Here is a 19866-nt window from a genome sequence, read left to right as displayed (position 1 = left end):
TTTTTCTCTCCACAAACCAGCTCATTTCCTCACAGTCCCTAATGATTCATGACATCAAGACATGCTAAGGGTGTTGTGATAAAGGTGTGTGTGTGTGTGTGTGTGTGTGTGTGTGTGTGTCTGTGTGTGTGTCTGTGTGTGTGTCTGTGTGTGTGTCTGTGTGTGTAGGGAGGAGGAGGGCACAGTATTAAAATGTTAAACAATACTGACTAGCTTTTTTCTCAAAATATTCTTCCTTTTTTTATATTGGAGCTTGAACTCCAACCCTCACACTTACTGGACAGTTACTGTCCTTAGTGACTCCCCCCATCATTTTTAAATAGGGTCTTTCCTTTCTGCCTATCTACAATCCTCCCACTGAAACCTCCTATTGTAGCTAGAATCACCAGGACATACTACCCTGTTTGGTTCATTTGCTGAGGCAAGGCCTTGCAAACATTTTGCCTGGACTGGCCTCAAACCACAATCCTTCTGATCTCTGCCTAGCAAGTAACTGGGATTGCAGGCATGATCTATCAACACCAGGCAAGAAGGCAGAATATTCTCTTTCTTTTTTTTCACTTTTCTTTTTGAGCATATTTTACTGCTCAGAGATGCTGCCTCTGGTATCTTCTCCCCTTGCTGACTGAGCTATTAAACATCTTCTACTTTCAGATCAATGCCACAGGCTCAGAAAATGTGCTGCTTTCACACCTTATCCATGTGTCTATGGGACTTGCCTTACTGTAGGTGTCACTTCAATTGCAATGAGTTAGCCACAGTCCACAACCTACATGGCCCCATGGCTGTCCATTGTAAACAACAGCTATGGATGAGGCTAATGAAATTCTTTAAGAAGCCACATTTACATGACTCCATATTTTGCTATGCCCCCTTAAAATTTGCTAAAGGCTTACAAATTGTTTTTCATTCATTTTTCTCTCTTTTCTTCATACCACTTCTATTCAAACCCAAAAACTACCAAAAATCAAACATGCTGTCCCACTAAATATAAAAAAAAAAAAGAAAAGAAAAGCAAATGTGGTAATTGCCTCCAGATTTGGAGCTTCATATGTATACTCTGTCTGGCATTCACAGTTCTAGGAAAGAACAGCAATAGCACCACGCTTCTGAAAAGATGACGCCAATTTCAGAATCCAATTTTCAAAAGGAAATGCCATGTTTGTTTCATGTCAGCCTCTGCTTCAGACTAGAACAACAACAGAAAAGAAAGGGAGAAAAGAGCATGAATAAAGCAGAAACCGTTGGTCTGGCTGGTTGTTTCTGAGCAAAGCAAAGGGCAGATGGAAAGTCTTCAGTTGGCTGGAGCTCTTGTCTTGTCTGTGTATAGTCACTTGGGAGGTAACTGAGTAAAGCCTCAGGACTGCTGCTAACAGCAAATTAACACACACACACACACACACACACACACACACACACACGTGTATATTTCTAAATGACTGTATAAATAATGTTATTTTGAAAATACATATTAGCTATTACACAGACAGGGAGTCTGGCTGTGTTAACAATTATAATTCACCAAGCTCACTGCCCGGTTTGGCAAAGGTCCTACCTCTTCCTCTCTCCCAACTGTCCTAGAGTGACAAACAATGTAGCCTTGGTTTTATGTATGACATACAGCCCAACACAATCTCTCATTAAGGTAGCAGGATTTCTGAAAGGGACCCTGTAGTATGTCATAGTTAGATTCAGTCTGTGTGAGTGTGTGTGTGTGTGCATGTGTAAGAAAAAATTACCTATTTTGTTCCGTTTGAGTCTTTTGTATTTATGCATTATTGTTCCAGAAATCTGCATATATATGAAATAAATGAATGTATAAAAACATCGCTACGCAATGCCTACATATATACATGTACATAAGTATATGCAAACATAAAGAGGGGTAGGTAGAGATGCCACAGCTGTCATATAGAAGACAGGTCAATGATTCATAGAAATTATAATAAAGATATGTACAGAAAATATGTAGTAGAAATTTTGTGGCGTTGTGTCGGGTTTTGAGCTGAAGGCTTTATCCAAACTAGGAAGATAATCTATCACTGAGCCACATTCCCCAGCCACTTGATAGGATCCTCAAATAAATTTCTTCCCCTACATTCAGATTTCTTACCAAAAAATCATCTTTTTCTCAATGTTCCCTAGTGAAAGAATTGAGTATTGTTTTTCCTGGTCTTCCCCAGATGAAATTAAGCAAGAACCCTGTGCATCACATCTCTTCCCCTTGCTGGCTGGCTCTTTACTCTAATACTTCCCTTGTCAACTGCTCTGATGCAGATGCCCAAGGACACGTGGGGAAGTCATAGCTCCAGCAGCTCACTGATCCTTGGGCCACCCCTCCCTACCCTGTATACAATCTGTCTCATGACTGACATATGTGACACAACTGGGCACTGGCTTTATCCAATCTATTTCTACACTGTCCTGTCACTGGTCAAAAATGACCTTTTTCCTTATTCTCTCCATTTTCTACCTGAAAAGAGAAAGGAACTGTCAGGCCTGAGCTCCATTTGTTCTGGCAATTATTGCAAATTTCCTACTGTGACGGAGGCCAGCCCCTTCAGTGCAGAATGACACACAATCATACAGGGTCCACACAAAAAGAAACCCTACTTTTCTCCATGTACTCAGCCATGGATAGTCATACTGGGCTGGGGTGTCTTTCCATTTAATGAGAAAAAGAGAGAAATGGGAATGTAGGAGAGGTAGGGAAGATTATTTTATGATGCCAACTAGGGGAGGGATAAAAATCAAGACTTGAACTTGATGAAAAAAAGGCAGTGACATACATGGATGCAAATCTACATCCACATGTGTGTTTGTTTATGTTTCATCTATTCAGTTAAATTATGTCCTATTTAAAATAAAGGTCACTACTGTGAGATTGAAACGTGAAATGGAAAGTTATACTTGGAGGCTAGATTCTGAGTCTCTCCCTCTCCTCCCCCCTCCTCCACTAAGGCACAGCTGCACATTAATTCAACCAAATGAAACTGTTAGGATGAAATACCACCAAGATGCATGCTAAAGTATAATTCCTCTGAAACAAGTATGTAACTTTATTAAAAAAAACCAAAGTACCCATCAAAAGGTGAAAGAAATATATTACATTATGATGAAAAAGAGGTCATTTAGGAAAAGACTGAAATAGCACTTCTTTTTGAAATGGCATATAGAGGCTTTTCTAACATGGGTAGAGAGTGACTTTTTCTTAATACTTGTGCTTATTCTCTGCTCATGAACAGAAGGAAAATGTTTGCAGATAAGGTCACTTTCAATTCTAGGCTCTGGTACATGTTCCTTTCTGGAACCAAATGCCCTCACTGCTCCCCTTTCAACTAAACCTAGTGATAATTACTCGGCCCATCCTGTACTCCTGTCTACTATGAAAACAGTCGATGAGAAGAAGTAATGCCAGAATCAGTTCAGTGACACATGAGAAATTATTTCTCCCAGAAAAAAAGTCACTTATTTCAAAGAATAAGAGATGAAATGAACAGAAGGAAAATAAGTTAATGTTAAAATCTATTATTAGTTGTTTCTCTTTAACCATAATGGAAAGGGATAAGGCAATTATAGATTCAATAAAACATACATTTTCTCCATTATGAAGAGTGATTTATTCAGTGGATGAATCGTTAAGAAATAATCCTCTGGCCTTACAGAACTCTATACATTGAAGCAAGAAATAAAAGTTTAAGATATAAAATATGCTATAAAATTGTTGGGAAAAGTGAACTACAATCCCCAATGGCATTACCTCTTATAGCAATTAAGGGACTGTTTGTTGGAGCATTAACAGCCTCAGGCAAATTCAACAAACCCATTCCTGGCTGCCGGTAATGACAGATTTCTTAGGGAGAATTATTTAATTAACAATAATTTGAAAGAGCAGCTCAGCTGAGAAACTGCATTTACTTACTGGAAACACTAAGCAACAGTAAGTGGAAAAGACATGCAATTTGTTAGCCTCCCCATTATCTTTTGTTTCTGAAATACGTAAGCAGCTGATAGGTATTTGTCACTGGGTATTCTCAGCAGTCTGTAAGTCCAATGTGTCCAGAGAACTTCAGCTCTAACTGTACTAGGTCGCTAATAGTCCACTGCACCTTGATTCTGTTAAGAACTCCCCCAGGGCCTCAAATGTTCAGGACCACTATTCTTTGTCCTTCCCCTCTCCAGACAAGAGCAACTGCCAGCTCCCCTTCCTTGTATACCAGACTCCCTCCCACTCCCATACATCATTTGCTGCTAATCACCTAACAAAAGTGATGTCTTTTGTTCTTACTCCTTTCCAAGACACATTAGGTTGCATCAGCAACTTGGTGGCTGGCTGGGTCTTACCTCCCCGCTGGGGCCACGCTCAGAGCCCATTGGTACTAGCAGCAGGGAAGAAAAACCTTCTCCCCTCCAAGTTATTGGACTAAATTCTCTCCATCCAACAGCCTCCTTCAGAGCTGATTATAATTTAAAGACCAATTTCAAACTGGCAAAGGGAGGCCCACTCTTGAGTTGTTCTGACATCCAGTGGGAGCTGGCAGCAGGAGGTGAACTCCACAACTCAAGTGGCAAGCTTGCAGAAAATGCAGAAATAGCCCTCTCCATGGAAGAAGGAAAAAGTAAGATATAAAACTTCATCTTGTCTTACTTTTGTGACACTTCTTCACAAACTATTCAAGACTGATCAGTGAAATAGACTGTCTTGGGAGCTGACTATATTAATTACATTCCTATGAAGTTCAGACAAAGCTATCTGAGAAAGTAATTTTAAATTATTATTGGGTGACTGTTAATTGTAACAACTAGTGCCCATTAACATTCCTACCAACAGAAAACCTTTCTCTTGATTTATGATAAACTTAGGAATGAATAGTCAATGGAGAACATGGCTATTAAGCAAATAAATGTTTTTCATAGATTTTAAAAGGCAAGTCTGAAATCCTCACCCGTTCAGTCTTGCTATGTTTGGTGGAAGATTAGGGTGGACTGTATACAGAGCACTAACTTCCACAGTAGATTAAGATTGCTTGCAGGAATAAATTATTTTTCCCTTTGACTCTTTTGAACCAAAGTAGCTTTCACTCAAATAATATCAAAGACATCTTATTAAACAGATCTCCCAGCAGGATTTTATCGTCAGGCATGCTTTATTATGTACAGTACAATCAGGCTGATGTAGTATCACTTCCACCATAAAATGTCTTGTTTGGAAACAACTCCTGGAAGTAGATTTTTATCCCTTTCTTTACCTCTAAGTTGATGCCATTAACTATTTCCATTATTTAAATTGACAATAAGATCGAAATCAGTTGGTTTTTACCAGGATGTATTTCCCATGAATAAAACTATAATTTTAGCCTCCTTTCTCTAATCTTCATTTACTTTTAAGACTTTGCAGAGAAACATGCAAAATCCTTTTTCTTAATATGGATTACAGCATGGAATTGGTTTCTGTTAAACCGTTTTTAGCTTTACCATATAAGAGCAAAAACTTGTAGAGTTTACACGGATTTCCTTTCATAATTTTGTTGTATAGGGAAAGATTTAGACTTACAAGAACATAATAAATTTTTACATAAGGTGTATAGGAAGAGCCCAAACTTCTACATTTACATAGAAAATAAGCAAGTGTCAATTTAAAAGTCAGAAAGGCCGAATGTAATTCCCAAATACCAGTCCTGTTTATAGAGACAGTAGAGGACTAATCCTTGCCTGGCATATGTGCTACCTGAACTCAATGGGAAGGGAATTTTTTTAAAAAGCTGCTGTTTTAGTTCTGAAATGACACTTTCCATAAGAGTTTAAGTATTTAGAAATCAGGTGTGGTGGTGCACAACCTGTAATTCCTGCGTTCACAAGACAAAAGAAAGAGGATTGTTAGTTGGAAGCCAGCTTGTGCTACATAGTGACAAAAACTTCTCAGGATGAAACAGTACCATGACTTGAGTATATATTTTTTTTAAAGAAAGTTCATTCTGTTTTGCTTTATGTTTGTAAACTCAACATTTCTCATAGACAAATATGGGTGAATGCTATGAATGCTTGGCAGAAAGAAAATTTTACCTGAGGTCTAGGGTTTGTAGAAAACTTTTAGACTCTTCAGTTGCAACACTCGCCTTTGGCAGGTTCCCCTGTCTGCTATCACTTGCTACCCAGAAAAGGGCAGGAGGTTTCTTCATCTCCCTGAGCAACCTGTCCCTATATATATGCCTCACAGTCTGAAAACCTGTCGCTTAAATCTCTTCTGCTCCAATTAAGGATGTATTCCAAGTGCCTGATTCCCAGTTCCTAAGAGATGTCTGTCTCCTGTGAAGATGAATTTTACCAATCTGGATATGATTATTATTACACAGTTGCACCTCTAACTTTTCTCCTCAGACTCTAAACAGTTTTCTTCCTCAGTGACTTTAAGTTTCATCTTTAGGGCTGAGTAGAATCCTTTGAGACTACTCCAAATTTCCAACCACATCCAGTTTGGCTATCGTTTTCAGAAACTGACATGTTCTACAAGACCTCAGTCCCATCTGCTGGCTTCTTTTTTTTTAAATATTTTTTTGTAACTAATAGAAGGGTTACATTATATTCACCAGATAGATGGTGAATAGGTTACTTCACATACATTGATAGACCTTCTCGTGTCTTGGTCCCCATTTCCTTTTCCCCCACCCTGGCCCTCATCTTGTTTTCCACCCTTCCCTATCCAACTTCAAATAACCAAATACACATATATACAATATATCAGATAACCAGGGGAAATACTGTAACAATATGAGATAACCAAGGGACAGCAAAAGAGATGAGAGATAACACACTACATTAAAGACAATAATCACTCATTTATGGCTTTTGTTTCTATATCCTGGAGGTCCTTTCATTTTCTGCAGGCTTCTTGAACACAACTCTTCTACTGCCTTGCAAATGCCAAGATTCACTTCCAATGAGGACTCGCAGTGTAGAATTTCTATCCACTTTTAATTTAAGTCTTCCAATTTCTATTAAATCTCTGCTTGTTATTGATAGTCTGCTAATACTGATAATGCAGAAATGACAAGCCCCCATTCTCAGGGAGTTCACAGGCTAGTGAGGAAACCAAATTTCACACGTAGGCTACTGTTATAGGGCACAGAAGACAGACCTGGAGGATTAATAATAGCTCTTTGAAAAAAAAGAGAGATTGTCAAGCACAAAGCATGTATTTGAACACGTGTGAAGGTGTTAAAATTCAGAGCTTGTAGTTTATTTCAAGGACATAAAAAATAAAAGAAAAAGAATGAAAAGAATCAGAACAGGAGATGCAAAAGAATGATAGGAAGTATTCAGATTGTAGAAGTTTTTACATGCCAAGTTTTATCAAGCACTCTAGATTTTATCCATTAAGAAATAAGAATAGAAGCGAGTGATGCAACAAGATTCTCCCTGGAAGATTAGAGAACAGATCAGGCAGGGGCACCTGTGAGAGAACTACTGCAAAGTGGTTAGTAAGTCTTCAAAAAATGTTAGAATCTGTTAGGTCTATATAACCAGACCTGAAGTTGGGGCTGAAAATGAAGGAACCTCAAACTAAATTGTGGATTTCTACATAGGTGGCTGAAAGTGTTCCAAAAAAGAGAAAGAAAAATACAATTCTAACATTTGCATGCCTCGCAGTAATATCCACTATGACATACCAATCTATTCCTTTAATAAATTTCTAATATTCACAGGTTACTTGATTTTATTTGACTTATCATTAATTTACCTTCCAATTCCTCTCCAATGATCCATGTGTCTAAATATACCCTCCTATTTTCTTAACACCCACTGATTTTACTGACAATCTTTTGGAAAATTTTAACACATTGTAATTATAACTTTAAACATCTTTAGAATTATGAATAAATAGTAAACAATTTGATATAGAAGTTACTCCTCAATAATTCTACTTGCTTCTGAAGTTAAAAGTGATTGATTCATTCAGAATTGAAGACTGACATGCATGTTTTCTTGTCATACCTGATCAGACATGTAGTATTTATAGCACATAAAATTCCCTCCTTTTTAATACCCATCTCTATCCCAGCATCAGTAGAAATGAGAAAGGAGAAAAATCTAAACCAGTTTTGCTTTTTAAAACCAAATAGGTTGTCCCATACACACGCTCCTTCCTGAAAGAGAATTTTTTTTCTTCTTTTTCACTGTTGAAACATGGTTTTCCTGTGTAGCTCAGACTGGCCTGGTTCTCAAGATCCCCTCATCTGGTCCTCCTACATGCTGGAATTAGAGGCGAGCACCACCCTGGGTGTTATGATATTATGAAATTATAAAATGGATTTAGCACTGAACTGAGTGGCCCATATTCCACATGTGGAAGAGTGTAGTTTTGTAAATGAACCACAACAATCTCTCACCTCCCACAAGATTTTTTGAAGGACTGCCAATATTAGCCCCCTTATTCCCCTGTTAAGAAGTAAGTTCTCATTTACTTATTTTGAATGATGTGTACTTGCTAAGGTCTCATAACCATTAAAATATGAGGAAATAAAACTGGAGAAATGTCAATGTTAGACTGTAGAATGTAACATACTTTATGCTTTGAGAAAAGATGCACCTCACTGCAGCCCTTAGTCTGTCTGCCTTCCCAGAAACCATCATAGTGAAAAGAGCTGAATCAGTGCACGCAGAAATCCCTATCACAGTCCTAAATGAGATCAGGCCCAGCAGCCCCTACTGCAGCAGACAGAGCCCAGCCGTACCAGGTCCACTTACCATTCTGATTACAAATATTTAAGAATCCACCTAAGAACCTACACAAGAATCATCCAGCCAAGACACTCCCAAACTGCTTACCCACAGGAGCTATGAGATGATTTCTCTTTAAAGTTTCCACATCTGAAGTTGATTTAGTTCATAACAATAGCTAGTGATGAGTAGACTTACTTGGGGTTGGGAGTTTGGCCTAGTGGTAGAGTGCTTTCCTAGAATGCATGAAGACCCAGGTTCAATTCCTTGGTACCACATGCATAGAAAAAGCTAGAAGTGGTGCTGTGGTTCTTGTGGTAGAACATTAGCCTTGAGGAAGCCTAAGCCTAAGGCTTTCTAAAGGCTCAAGGCTTTTTTCTCAGACCCTGAGTTCAGGCAGAAAGAATAGGCTGGCAAAAAAAAAAAAAAAAAAGAGTAGACTTATTGCCACAGCAATCCACTAGATGATCAGACAACAGAGGTACAGCGTATTGAACCTTCCTTTCCTTTTCATCTATTATTGCAATATTCTAATTTATTGCTCTAATAAGATTATATACATATATATATATATATAACCACAACTAATTCCTTAAGATGAAGTACATGGGCATTTTAAAACACAACATGTAATAGAAAATTGCCTTTCACAAAGTTTTTCTCAACCTACACTGCCATCTGAAGATATGAACAACATATGCTCAGCAATACTGGTTAGTTTATTTTTTAATGCCTTCCAATTTAATAGCTGAAATTATATTTTTACTTGTATTGCTCAGCTAATTATGAAAAGTGTTTCATATACAGTTTTCATTGGTCATTTCATGTCCTTTGTTGTGAATTTCTCTCATTAACATTTGATCATTTTCTATTAGAATGAAGAGCTTTTTTAACACTGAGGGTAATGATTGTATATAAAGAATAATATGCTTGTTTTCTCATTCTTGTTACCTAATTTTATACATAAAACATATGATAACATCTAACAATTTTTTAATTCAGACTATCAATATGATCCTTTTTACTTTTTATTAAAGAATTTATTAACATTGATTTTTGTATCATATTTCATATGATATAAACAAGTATCCTTTTTATTTTTAATAATATTTTGTAAAGAGTCCTTCAATCCAGTGTTATAAAAGTAATATTCACTTATGTCTTCTCCTTATAGTTTTTGTTTCTCCGTGTATTCTACTAATCTACATATAGTTTACCTTTTCCCATTTGACTATTCAATGTATAAAGAGTGAATAGTGTTTGGTAAAGTACAAGGTGATAGTCTTTACCTTGAATACTGTTAATTAGCTTGCTGAAGAAATTTTTTCTTACAGAATATGTGATACACAGAGAAATGATCATCCCTGCTTCTCTATATGACCTCATTAATAAGGATAAAACAGCAATAAAAGGAAAAGAAATAAGAAAATAGGATAAAGCCAACGCAGTGACTCACTTCTGTAATCTCAGCTACTCAGGAGCTGGAGATGAGGACGATTGTCATCTAAGGCTAGCCTAAGCAAAAATATAACGAAGACCCCATCTCAAAACAAAACAAGTTGGGCATGGTGCTGCCTATCATCATAGCTATATGGTACATGTAAATAGACAGATCACAGAAATGTGAAATTTTATCTGAAAAATAACCAAGCAAAAAGAGACAAGGGTGTGGCACAAGTGGTACAGCACCTACCTGCCTACCAAGTGTCAGGTTCCAAGTTAAATATGCAATTCTGACCAAAGAATCTAGCAGTTTCATAGCAGGTCCTGAGAACGCTTACGTACTTCTACACTAAAGTAGGCCTACTTCCTTGAGCCATACTCACAATTGAAATATATGTCATAAATATAAGTCTTTAAGAGGACAAAAGTACTAATATGTAAGTATGCACACTGATTTAAAATTCACTATTACCTCAGAAACCCTTAAAAGTAAAACAAAAAGTATGAAACCATAACAAATACTCAGAAAGTCTCTATAAGCTTTCTTTTCTACTCAATTCTTCAATTGCTATGTACATTTTATTATAATTCATTAAATTCTTAAACCAAATAATGAAATAAAAGAAAAAAGAAGGCACCGAAAGACATAGTAAAAGAAACTAAAAGCAATTCCTACCCCAATCCCCAAAGGCAATGCTAAGAACTAAAACACCTGAAGTTCTTCACATAAATATTTTTCAATATATCATAGCTAATTATATAAATAGCCTTGTTTTCTGTATGTCTATGTATTTGACATGGCTTTCTTGTTTATGACTGACACTTTACCACTAGAGCCATGCTTTCAATCTTTCATATTGTCAGTTAATTGGAGATTGACTCCTCCAAAATTTCCTGCCTGGGATGGCTCTGAACTGAGATTCTCCTGTTTTCAGCCTCCTGAGTAGGTAGGATTGCAGGTATGAACCACGAATATCTACCTAAATAACTACCCTTGATTTTAATTGTTGTGTAGTTGAGGGTTTAGTTCTCTTTAAATAACCCCCATCTACTCTTCCCTACCTTATCCTCTAAACAAAGATATATTCCATACTTTTCAATATTTTATTTTATTGTTGGGATGATATACAGAGAGTTTATAGTTACATTCATCAGGTAGTGGGGAAATTATTTCTTGAACATTGTTACCCCTCTTCCCATGTTTTTCTCCCAGTTTCTCTCTTCACCCTGTAATACTTACCTATTATGCACAATGTTATTTTCTACCGAGCAAAGTAATATATCATTAGTTCCTTTCCTATAAAATCAAATTTGCGAATATTTTTTAATTTTCAAATATTTTATGCACTTTGAAATATATTCGCATTCAATTAATACTAAGTGCTAGTACATGTCAAATAGTTCACCAAGTATCAAAGATACCATTTTCCAGAACCTTACTATATGGGGTACAGACAAAGAAATAATTACATTACAGAATAATGCACAAGAAATTTACAAACTGCTTTGAGGAAATATAGTAAAAGAACAAACATGTAGAAAGTAGGCTATTTTTATTTTTTAAAATACCCTATAGAAGCCGGGAGTTTGGTCTAGTGGTAAAGTGCTTGCCTAGCACGCACAAAGACCCAGGTTCAATTCCTTAGTACCACATTCATAGAAAAAAAGCTGGAAATGGGGCTGTGGCTCAAGTGGTAGAGAACTAGCCTTGAGGAAATCCCAAGGACAGTGCTCAGACCCTGAGTTCAGTCACCAGGACTAGCAAAAAAATTAAAAAGTAAAAAAAAAAAAAAAACCTATAGAGCGATAGAGCGAGGCATGGTAACTCACACCTATAATCCTAGCTACTTGAGAGGCTGAGATCTGAGGATCAAGATTCAAAGCCAGCCCAGGCACAAAAGGACCAGAGACTCTTAGCTCCATTTAACCTCTAGGAAACGGGAAGTGAGGTGTGGCTCCAGGGTAGTGTGGTAGCCTGGAAGTAAAGAGCTCCAGGACAAGGGGCAGGCCTAGGGGTAGGGCGGTAGCCTTGTGCTGAAGAGCTCAGGGACAGCACCCAGGCTGAGTTTAAGCCCCATGACCCACAAAAAGGAAAAAAAATACCCTACAGAATTAGATCCTTAGAATCTGTGACAACCCTTTACAGAACATTATTATCCTCTTACTTTAGGCTCAAAAAGTTATGCAAACTGTCTAATGTCCAACACTGAGTGGTGATCTTAAAAAGAAATGTCTAAATTCTAGATTATGTAATATGCTACATTATGAGATTTTAAGGCATGTATTAGAATATAGATTTTTCTTTTTCCTCAACAAAATAAATAATAAACATCAATGAGAATTTTCTTTTGTTTTATTAGTGAATAGACAAATTCTTCCCCTTAACAGATCATGCAGTTTTCTACATATCAAAAGAATGAAAGATAAAACACTCAATACTGTGAGAAAAGGATCTGTAAACAGAACAGCAGCTGAAAACTGACTAATCAAAATGTTCCTTAGCTAAATTGAAGCTAAAGGTAAATTTCACCAGATTACTAAGGCTGGATTTGGCACAGGGAATCTGTTAGAGGGAAGATTTACCATAGAGTAAGTAGTTCATATGCTGTATGACCAAAGATGCTTTGAAGTTTTGTACTATAAAAAGAAGGAAAGCGTCTGCCTCTTTAAATAATTAGGCATAATATGATAAAATTTTTATCTTGAAGTCTAAATCCAAATTTATCAACTTGCATTTAACTAGCTCCTCCTCCAAGCTTCCTGCTGGTACCCAAGCACAGAAGTTTAACTCTGTTTCATCTTTTTCACCTGCCTTTGTTCATATCTAGTTAGTTGGCCAGTACTGAAAACTCTGCTGCCTCCCTATTTCAGACATTTCCCCAATCCTTTCCCTTCTTGGCCAATTTTTCTCTCACTTCCTTTCCAGTATTCCTACTAAACAGAAACTTGATCAGTGTGACTTTGGCAGGCTCAGAAACCTTCAGTTGTTCAATAGAAGCTACAAAATAGGTTCCAAATACTTCAATCCAATTTCCAAAACACACAGAAGGGATTTTTGCCACCCCCTGCATCATTCTCCTAAATTAAACCTGTTCTCTATGCAGAAACTACTTCTCCTGAATAGGTCCTCAGTATCCTGAATGTCCACCTCTTTATATTTTGTTCCACATGCCTATCACTGTCTTTCAGATGTTTCCTTATACTTTTTAAAACCTTTTTGTGTTTTCTTGTGTGTGTGTGAACTTTTCCTTCTGCATGGAAGCCATGTCCCCCTCTTTTGACCTTGCCTAAACATTTTGTTAGTAATCTGTGATCTTCGTCACAAACAGATCTATATTTAGTCTATCATGTGCTAAACATACATGATGAAGTTTCCCCTGTGGAAGAATCCCAACCCACCCTCTTCCCAGCTAGGGAGTATCTGCTAATACTCACAAGACAAATGCCCAGTGCAGATCCACTCTGCTGAGAGTTGGGAGGAACTGACAGCAGCATACTACTCTCTGTTTCTTTGTAGAATGAAGAAATTAAGCGCTTCTTGCATGAAAATTTTTTTGTAGGTCATGAGACTTGAACTCTGGGCCTGGATATGGTCCCTGAGTTCTTCAGCTCAAGACTACCCCTGCATGAAATTTTTAAAGAATTAAGTTTTTTAAAGTAAATGACAACACAGCCTGGCATAGAATAAATTCTTGCCAGTGGTTCAAGTGGTAGGAACGCTAGTCTTGAGCTGAAGAGCTCGGGGACAGAACCCAGGCCCAGAGTTTAAGCCCCATGACTGACCCTCCCCCCAAAAAAGAATAAATTACTGTCATTACCTGTTCCATTATTACTTGTACCTCTGCCAGAGTTGCTGCAACAACTGTAATATCACTAACTATGCTAATATATTCATGTTGTTCCTAGTACTTATCTAACAGTTATCTCCACAAAAACTGTAAAATCCTCAAAGGACAGAAAAGGAACTGAAATATTTAGTAAGATCTCACTATTTCTCAGGTACAAGATTAACCATCCATCAAATACTATGCTTAGTTTTTCATTTATATTTTCATTCTTAATTGTAACATTCTATCCACCCTTTAAGTTCAATAATAACATATATTTTACTTCATTCTGACATTCTGTCTATTTATCCATCCTGTGAAGCTGTCTATAGCTATCCCTTGTTTGTAGATGACAGAGACTGAAAGAGGTTATATCAGTTGCTCAAGACTCCACAGATAACAAGCACTAAAGCTAAGATGCAAATTCAATTTTATCAGGCTTTGCAATCCATTATTTAATTAAACATACTTGATATTCAAGCTTAAAGCCTAATTTTAGCAAACTTATCTGTAGAGCCAGGCACCATTGGCTCACACCTGTTATCCCAGCTACTCAGGAGGCTGAGATCTGAGGATCACAATTTAAATCTAGCCCAGGCACTAAAATCCATGAGACTCATCTCCAATTAACCACCAGAAAACCAAAAATGGCACTGTGGCTCAACTGGTACAGGGCTAGCCTCCAGCTGAAGAGCTCAAGGACAGCGCCCAAGCCCAGAGTTAAAGCACCAAGACTGACAAAAAAAAAAAAAAAACCTTGTCTGTTCTTCCTATATCTTTACAGTCTAAAGGCACCTACAGGATTATCCTACCTTCTTAAAGTTCTGTACAAAGACAAAGCAAGAAGAGAAAGCACTAACAATTACTTGCAACTTCTTATCAAAGAAGAACATTAACTAATGAATTACATTTGAAATGGATGCTTTTTAATGAACAAGTACAAATTTAATGCAATTATAAATGTCTCATAAGATGAAAAATTAGCAAATATGTGGGGCAATTCTCAAAACTCAAAATTGATCATTTTTGTCTGACGGTAGTCAGAGAAATTGCCCATGGACTGGGCTGAAGTTTCATTAGCTTGATTAAAAGTGAAAACTAGAGGAAGGGTAAAGTAGGTCAAAAACTTCCTGGCTCCTTGAGGATTTAAACATTTACTAGCTACTAAGTATGTGTGAAAGGATCAGTAAGAATCTATTTGCCCGTACTGGATGGAGAGACAGGGAACCCTCAACTGGAAAAATTGATTATAATGAGAATGAAAAGCAGAGAGGAATTGGGCGTGAACTCTATCTAAAGGATTTCTAAAGTAAGAATGTATTTATTCATGACTCAAGCAAGGAAATTTATGCCCAAAAGGTCAGCATGTATACAAGAGACACCCAGCAGGTGTGACAACAGTGCAATCAGGGTTTTCACTTAATCACATAATTTTTTTCTACTGTATTTTCCCTTAGTTCCTCTCACCCATCTGTGCACATACACACATATTCTACTTTTACATAAGACCAGATACCATTCCTAAACCTGAATTAACATACCCTATATCCTCTCCTCACTACATCAACCCCATAGTTCCATTTATAGGATAACACTCCCTTTCATAAACAAATTTTGTTATGGAAAGAAAGGGAATAAGCAAGCATGATGATTACCTCCTATGATATCTGTGGAAATTAAGTATTCATTGTTATCCTCTGCTCATTATTTTCAATTAAATGTTACTTTTTCTGAACTTCAAAAGGCTGTACAAGGAGGTTACAATTGAACATGCCCAGTGCTTCTTAAGCAGAGTCACTTTTTCCATTATTGGTCCCTATCCCATCTGTTCTTTCTCCCCAAGATTCACTTCAAACTCCCCACTTCCTTTATCACTTAGGTAAATTGTGGGTTCTTGCTGTTGATCTTCTGTTCCCTCTTCCATTCAACTACTGCATTCTCATTGCCCTCACCCCACCCTACAATCCATACCTGTGTCCACCTATGAAGTCATTCTCTAAAGGTTCTGTAATCTATATTGAAAAACTCCTACACTGACTCCTTCCTATGTAAAATAAACTTACTCAATTTTTCAAAGAGACCCTGGATTGAAAGGCACAGTAACGCTGTGACATTGAGTAGCATTCCGATTTAATATTGATGCAACTTATGGTACACTGTCATGTTTCATGGAGATAGCTAGGATCTCAAAAAAACTTTCTTTTTTTTTTTTTTTTTTTTTTTTTTTTTTTTGCCAGTCCTGGGCTTGAGCTCAGGGCCTGAGCACTGTCCTTGGACTTTCTCAAGGCTAGAGCTCTACCACTTGAGCTTCAGCACCATTTCCGGCTTTTTTCTATGTATGTGGTACCGAGGAATCGAACCTGAGTCTTCGTGCATGCTAGCCAAGCACGTTACCACTAGGCCAAACTCCCGGCCCCTTTCTCTTTTTTTTTTTTTTAAATTTTAAGTGCCCATTTTAGGCTGTTTCTTTAAGTAAAAGTGATAGCTCAGGAAATGTAGCTGCCTAGCCCACCATGCTACACTTACTTCTGTAAGGCATTAGACCACATCAGCACATTGAACACACCATGTTCACATGGGGAGTCACTGAGTCAACTGACTGTTTCTGAGGAAATGCCATTTGAGTTTTACAGGGTAGTAATTCCACTAAGTATGAAAAGTTCTAGAAAGCTAGATAATGAGGAAAGAACTCAGAGGAAGACAGTAAAAGCCAGTTCATTTCAAAGAGAAAAAAGTAAGGACATCTACCCCTCCCCCAACAAATATCACAATGAATTTAAGTAACAAAGTAAATAATTCCCTAACACACTTTTAAGTATAGCTTTAATTTCTTTCTACTGTGTTCACTACCAAGCTGTTTGCTTTCTTTTAGGATTGGGGAGAGATAAACTATTTTTTTTGCTAATCCTGGGCCTTGAACTCAGGGTCTGGGCACTGTCCTTGGGCTTTCTCAAGGCTAGAGCTCTACTACTTAAGCCACAGCACCATTTCTGGCTTTCTTTTTCTATGAATGTGGTAACATGGAATCGAACCCAGGTCTTCATACACGGTAGGCAAACACTCTACCATTAGGCCAAACTCCAGGTCCAAGAAAAACTTTTTAAAAAATTGTTTACGGGTGCCGGGAGTTTGGCCTAGTGGTTAAAGTGCTTGCCTAGCATGCATGAAGACCCGGGTTCGATTCCTCGGTACCACATACATAGAAAAAGTCCAGAAGTGGTGCTGAGGCTCTAGTGGTAGAGCTCTAGCCTTGAGAAAGTCCAAGGACAGTGCTCAGGCCCTGAGCTGAAACCCAGGACTGGCAAAAAAAATAAAATAAAATAAAATAAATAAAAATAAAAAATTGTTTAGGGGGATGGATGTTTGGCCTAGTGGTTGAGTGCTTGCCTACCATGCACAAAGACCCAGGTTCTAGTCGTCGGAATTATACACATAGAAAAAAGCCAGAAGTGATGCTGTGGCTCAAGTGGTAGAACTCTAGCCCTGAGAAAGCCCAGGGACAATGCTGAGGCCCTGAGTTCAAGGCCCAGGACTGACACAAAAAGAAAAAACCAACTTATTTAACACAAAAGTTAATTTCCACTAATGTATTCCCCATGTGACATTTTGTAGTCTTCCAAGGCAGATCAATAAAGACAAGCATTTATATATCAATTTCTCCCTTTAAAAGAATAATAATTACCACCAAATATGTAATGTATTCCTGTTTACAGGAAAAGACATGAATATGAGAATCATACCATTTATAGTTACAAGTTGTATTTATAATATGATTGATTTCTTCATTTGTATTGAATTGAAGTAACAAGTATATAATCTGGCTTTTTCTAAACTTTTAGACAAGTCATATTTTTCAAGCATTCCACCTAGAATCATACTTCACATCAACTGTTACCATCAAGATCTTTAACACAAAAACTTTTAATAGGGATGGTGATCTTTGTTACCAAATCTAAGGGAATCCAGAGACTACAACTTTTACATGATCACAGGTCCTTCACAGGTCCTAAAGACCCCAAAGTGCCTTTCTGTGTGTATTCAGCAAAAGGTTTGCAGGAGGCTCAAACAAGCAAAAGTGTTTAGCGAAAGGTTTGTATGAGGCCTCAATGGGCAAAAGTGGGAAATGAAAGTTGAGGCAAGTAAGCAGCCTACCAAATATTCATTGCAAAGGCTCCAGTGAATACTTTTCTTCTTGAACTTTTCAGATCACACCTATAGATAAAGACCGGGAAAATAATTTTTAAAAATATTAAAGAAATAAAAGAGACCAGCTCTAATGGCTTATATCTGTAATCTTAGCTACTAAGGAAGCTGATATCTGAGGATCATGGTTCAAAGCCATCCCAGGCAGACAAATGAAAGAGACTCCTACCTTCAACTTACCAGGAACGGTAGTGAAATGGCAGTGTTGCTGATGTGGTAGAGCACCAACCTTGAATGAAAAAGCAAAGGAAAAGCTCTAGTACCAAAGAAGAAAGGAAGAGAGGGAGGGAAGGAGGGAAAGAGAGAAGAAAAAGAAATAAAAGAATGTAAAATCCCTCAAAACATCTTCAAATTCTGTTCTGTTCCTGAAGTTTATCCAGTAGAAGCGAAGTACATCTAAACCCAATGCAAGCTGCTAAAGCCAGCTCACCCCCACCAAAAAAAAAAATCACAAGTGATATGTATGCTCATGCAAAATGTATTTATAGAAACTGAGACCTTAAAGGAAATGCCGAAGATATAACACATATACTCACTCTGTCTTTTGTACATGTAACCCCAGAAGAATTTTTCTCTACTATTAAGAGTTTTTTCAAAGCTAACCCTTCACTGAAGTTCCTCAGCTAGAAAAACAATGTATATAATGAGAAAATCAGACTGAGCTAGGATTTGCTACCGAATAATACCACAAATGTAGATATGCATTATAGCTTACTCCAGAATTTTGGTCTCCTGGTGTCCATGAAATATAGTAGGTTCACCTCCATTATTTTCACGCATGACTCATTTAGGTCACTTATGGTACCTTAATCACAACAAACCACTGTTGTTAAAGAACCACGTGCATTTTATTCCATCAGAACTTAACTATCGTCAAGGAAGGATGAGCTAATGTATGTAGACAGGTAAGCAATCTCAATGAGAAGTCACGAAGAGAATCAACCAGCAGATTTGTAAATCAGAACTTTTGTAACACAAATTGGCAAGTCAGATGTAAAGAAAATAGAAGTATAAATGCAACTAACTCTTAATTTTACAGTGTACACAATATTCCCTTGTAGATTGCCAAGCTCCATTCTAGCTATTTTAGCAATAGCTTTTGTTTGGTGCTGTACTTTATTCCTCCTTCTAGGCCCCTACAACCCAAAGCTGTTTCTCGCCAATCTTTTCCATCAGTTCAGCTCCAGGTTAAGATTCTTTCTTCCAGAATTTGCCCTTAGGCAGGTTTCACAGAAACATGAGCTGGGTTCTGTCCAGAGAGAGAGGGAACTCTTAGTAACAAACATGTCATCTTACATAAAGTGCACCTGTCTTGCTTTTTCTTAATGCTCAATTTGCCTTTTGAGCTGGAACCTGAAAGAGGCAGACCAAGTCTGCTACAAAACTTCTACAGTATAAAAAATATTTTTAAAAACCTCTACAATTTCCCATCTTTTCTGTCTTTATCAGTTCTCTCACACGAAAAAAAATGACACATTTTATGGAGTGATTATAAGGTTTTTTAAAGCGTCTTTTGTACGTTTCAATAGTATTAGCAAGGAAACTATCATGAGTTTTGATGAAAGGCAGAACATGGGTCTGGAGCTAGCAGCAATGCAATCATTTTAAGCTACTCTCAGACAAGAAACATCATCTACTTGCATGGATCCAAAATCTCCGGGTACACACATTTGTT

At 37.4% G+C, this 19866-nt stretch overlaps 1 protein-coding gene, 1 long non-coding RNA gene and 1 pseudogene across 3 annotated transcripts in view; 2 read left to right on the top strand and 1 right to left on the bottom strand.

The window, feature by feature from the left end:
* Cdh20 (cadherin 20) overlaps window positions 1-19866 on the top strand; it is a 177550-nt gene that overhangs the window by 114762 nt on the left and 42922 nt on the right. The gene's annotated exons all lie outside the window — the stretch shown is intronic.
* Window positions 1-19866, bottom strand: part of LOC150049619 (uncharacterized) — a 286277-nt gene that overhangs the window by 253225 nt on the left and 13186 nt on the right. The window lies entirely within an intron of this gene.
* Window positions 1-19866, top strand: part of LOC150049620 (uncharacterized) — a 51896-nt pseudogene that overhangs the window by 28782 nt on the left and 3248 nt on the right.

The sequence above is a fragment of the Megascapheus bottae genome, chromosome 19 (assembly GCF_031878675.1).
Source record: "Megascapheus bottae isolate mThoBot1 chromosome 19, mThoBot2.hap1, whole genome shotgun sequence".
NCBI lineage: Eukaryota > Metazoa > Chordata > Mammalia > Rodentia > Geomyidae > Megascapheus > Megascapheus bottae.
The sequence above is the reverse complement of the archived record's forward strand: the minus strand, read 5'-3'. Positions and strand labels throughout refer to the sequence as shown.